The sequence below is a fragment of the Hyla sarda genome, chromosome 1, assembly GCF_029499605.1.
Source record: "Hyla sarda isolate aHylSar1 chromosome 1, aHylSar1.hap1, whole genome shotgun sequence".
In the NCBI taxonomy this organism is placed as follows: Eukaryota; Metazoa; Chordata; class Amphibia; order Anura; family Hylidae; genus Hyla; species Hyla sarda.
This window is the reverse complement of record NC_079189.1, coordinates 243,035,896-243,039,957: the sequence shown is the minus strand read 5'-3', so window position 1 is coordinate 243,039,957 and position 4,062 is coordinate 243,035,896. Positions and strand designations below refer to the sequence as shown.

At 45.6% G+C, this 4,062-nt stretch overlaps 1 long non-coding RNA gene and 1 other non-coding gene across 2 annotated transcripts; one reads left to right on the top strand and one right to left on the bottom strand.

Moving 5' to 3' along the window:
• Positions 1–595: 595 nt before the first annotated feature.
• On the bottom strand, positions 596–1,494 carry LOC130304836 (uncharacterized). The gene is made up of 2 exons (XR_008854553.1): positions 1,046–1,494; positions 596–944 (listed from the first exon to the last, which is right to left on the bottom strand). It is a non-coding gene; the product is annotated as an uncharacterized LOC130304836 (long non-coding RNA).
• Positions 1,495–2,502: 1,008 nt separating this feature from the next.
• On the top strand, positions 2,503–2,689 carry LOC130344918 (U2 spliceosomal RNA). The gene has a single exon (XR_008883723.1). It is a non-coding gene; the product is annotated as a U2 spliceosomal RNA (small nuclear RNA).
• The last annotated feature ends 1,373 nt before the right edge of the window (positions 2,690–4,062 follow it).

Here is a 4,062-nt window from a genome sequence, read left to right as displayed (position 1 = left end):
TACATTTTCTGTGTGGACATTCGGCCATGTGAACATAGCTTTACAATCAAAATTGAGTAGGAGTCGGCCTGTAAAAGTACATCCTGATGCGATTGGATGTATATTTACACCCTGTACATGATGTGAACAATGGACCGGTGCTTGCATCATGTATGGCAGGTCCTGGCAGCCTGGGACCTGCCAGTAGTGGCAATCATCAACGATCGCTCTAATGTTTGTCATTAACCCCTCAGATGCTGTGATCAAAGCAGATTTCGGCAGGTGCGGCAATGCGGGCATTATATTCGAGGATCGAATCACCTGTGGCTATCTGGTGATCATTCAAAATGGTGGATGGAGGTCCTCTCACCTGCTTTCCCCGCTCTCCTAGGGTCCCGTTCATCAGAAAAAAGGCTTGTGCATGGACCTTGCTGGGTGTCCTATGGTTACCTTGGCAACTGTACCACCCAGCATCAGTTGCCCCTCTCCGCACCGCATTATGTAGATCGTGCGGAGAGCAGCTTTGGACACTTAAAAAAAAAAACCCATGTCATCCACGTTTTGCTAACACTATTTTTCACACACAAATAAAATAAATGAGTCAAACAAGTTAAAGAATGGTTTAAAAAGGGGAACTTTATTTATTATATATTAAAATGTTTGTGTAGGGATTTTATGTAACCTCCATCACTCACAAAGAGCGTACAGTAACTAATACTCAGGACAGGAAAAACCTCCAGAGGGGAGGAAACCTGTAGGGAATCCATGGCTACTGTATTGCCCTTCCTCTGGGCATACTAAAGGAGGTTACCTCTAGAATTTGGGCAAATGTGTCCGTGTATGTGCGTGATTTGAGGGGCTGTGCCTTCATCCAAATTCTTGCTGTAGGTCTGGAAATCTACGTCTTCATCCAACGTCTTGCTGTAGGTCCGGAAATGCTACTCCACATCCTGGAAATAGTGCATCTAAGATAGGAAAATAAAAGATAGATTATCTACATGTTTATTATAGAAAAGCACATTGAACTGCACTAAAGACCTTTTGGTCACAACAATGTGACACTTACCAGTCACAGTAGTGTATATGACTTTGCATTCTCGGTCCCTACAGTGTCCAGCATCAGCCCCTCACTGATGAAGAATGAGCAGGAGCAGTGTTATATCTGCTCAGTGCTGCTCTCTGGTGGACAATGGCTATGACATCACATGTGTGACACGCTGTTACCTCCTGAGAGTTCTATTTCAGTAGTGCTGCTCTCTGATTGGCTGAAAATCAAAAAACGTTCTAATATATTTTGTATGACTGTTATCTAAGGGATTTTGGGCAATTTTTTATTAAAATGGCGCTACTCCCTGTGGGTGCGTTATACTTGTTTCTCCTAACCAGACACTCAGTATTTGTAATATAATTTGGTGGCCCCAACAGCCTGGGCCCATAGGTTTCTTACACAGATCAGTGCAGCTCCAGCAGGCTCATTGAGCAGCGCTGGCTGCCGGGACGTCTGACGAGTGACATCCCTGACGTTGTGGTCTGGAGCGAAGGCTGTCACTCGTCAAACATCCCGGCAACCATTGATTTAGAGTGGTCGTGGCTCCTGCTGCCGGTTCAAAATCAGACACCATGGTCCTAGATTGACTAGATTGACATACATCACCACTTATCCCCTGTGGCTGTCCATCTGTTGCAAAACTACAACTCCCAGCATGGAGTTGTAGCCTTGCAACAGCTGGACAGACGTCTGTCGAAAGGGGGGGGGGGGACACCAAAAATAAAGCAATGTGGGCTTTGAAAAACACCACACATAAGTCGTGTTTAAAGTGGCCTAAGCCTAGGAACAGATGCAATTCTTGTTTGTTGTTTTTTTTTTTTTTTTCCAAAAAAAAACACACCAAAAACTGCTCCCCCCCCCCCCCCCTCATTTCTTTTCTCTGCCATCTTTTGTGGAATTTATGCTAAAAACACTGGGGGGGGGAATTTATTGAACCTGTGAAGAGGAAAAGTGGACCATTCAGATCGCTTCTTTCATTTTTAAAAAGTCCTCTGAAACGTGAAAGAAGTGATCTGATTGGTTGCTATGGGCAACTGGTCAACTTTACCTCTGCACAGGTTTTCATACATCTCCCCCAATGTGTATAATTATTATTATTATTTTCCCCCTGGCTTTTCTCAGATTCTTTCATCATGTGACTCAAGGATTTCTATTAAAAATATTGGGTAGAAAATCACCAAAACTTCATAAAGTAAAAACAACATACTCTCGACATCCTACAGAGTTGATAGCCTAAAAAGAATGAAGAAATCCCCATTAGTGTCTGACATTTCATATTACCCTATTGATTCCAACATAACATGTGCCCGCAGCGAGCATGGTGTTTTTTTCTGTCAAACACGCCAAGTGTAATCCCAGCCAAAATTAGTGTTTTTCACAATAAGTTGGGACAGGCTGCAGGCTGTGCTATATATTTGCATAGTTGCGGCATACAGCATGTGTCGCATTTATGCGGCTGCGTTCTGATGGCATATATGGCTTTTGGCCTTTTGGCTAAGATCAAGTGTAGTATCTGTTCTTATCAGTGGTCTAGTCTCTGCCATTGATGTAGGATGGATGCTGCATGGAGGGGGCAGGTGCCCGGGGCATTCCGGGGCTGGTTCTGAGGAATCAGCCTGACGGCTGCTCTGATGTGACCTGTTCGCTCCAGGTCTAACCATGAGGCTGAGGAGGTTGAAGGCCGAGGTACTTCTGTGCCTCGGGGAGTGGTGACCCTGAGGTGCCAAAACTCACTGGGTGTAATAGCTCACTGAGTGGAAGCACTGCACCACGCACTCTTCACCTTTGGCACTCACCCTTTGCATCCCGGCTTTCTGGCTAAAGAATAGACATGTCTGTTTCTCCTGTGTATTCTGCTCAGAAATACATAGCCGTCTATGAGATGGCGAATTTCCGAGCAGTCCTATTGATGGCATGTTCTGCCACTGCTCCACTACCTGCAGAACATCCGCACATGCATTTTCTGTGTGGACATTCGGCAGTGTGAACATAGCCTTACAATCATCACCGAGTAGTTACACCCTACAGACAGGCTGACTCAGCAAGCAGCAGCTCAGATAAAAGATTGCTGCTATTGGAGCCTGTGGGAGACTTTGCGAGAGAGGGACTGTCTGCGACTGCCATTCCGGGCATGCCTGTTAACCCCTTAAGGACAATGGATACAAATGTGTGTCCTGAAGCCATTGGACTTCACGAACCAGGATGTATATTTACATCCTGTACATGATGTGAGCACCAGACTGATGCTCGTATCATGCACCAGAGGCGGCTCTAGACTTTTTGAGGCCTTAGGCAAAAATAAATCTGAGGCCCCCCAAGCGCGATAAAAAAGAAGAAAAAAAAAGTTTAAAAAATGTCAAAAATAAGATTTCCCGCGGGGATTTCCTACCGAGGTTGACGAGCAAAAAAAAAAAAAAAATGGGAAACACCCCCCCCCCCTCAATGCATTATATCTATCTATCAGTGGGTATGTAGTTTAAAGTGCTGCTTTATACAGCAACTCACATCTGACATCTTCTCTAATTTGAGTTGTTGCCTTCTCTTCTCCATCTGGTCTGGGCCATCATGACAATTTCTTCCACACACAATTCTTCACCGTTAAACCTGCAAAACAAACCTATTAGGCTCCGGCTCTGCACTTTTTTTTCCCCATGAGTGACAGAGGGGTGTAGAGGAGTGCACATGGATGAAAGAGGGGTGTAGAGGAGTGTACAAAGGGGTGTAGAGGAGTGTACATGGGTGACAGAGGGGTGTAGAGGAGTTTACATGGGTGACAGAGGGGTGTAGAGGAGTGTACATGGGTGACAGGTATGTAGAGGGGTGTACAGAGGGGTGTAGAGGAGTGTAGATGGTGACAGAGGGGTGTAAAGGAGTGTACATGGGTGACAGAGGGGTGTAGAGGAGTGTACAGAGGGGTGTAGAGGAGTGTACATGGGTGACAGAGGGGTGTAGAGGAGTTTACATGGGTGACAGAGGGGTGTAGAGGAGTGTACATGGGTGACAGGTGTGTAGAGGGGTGTACAGAGGGGTGTAGA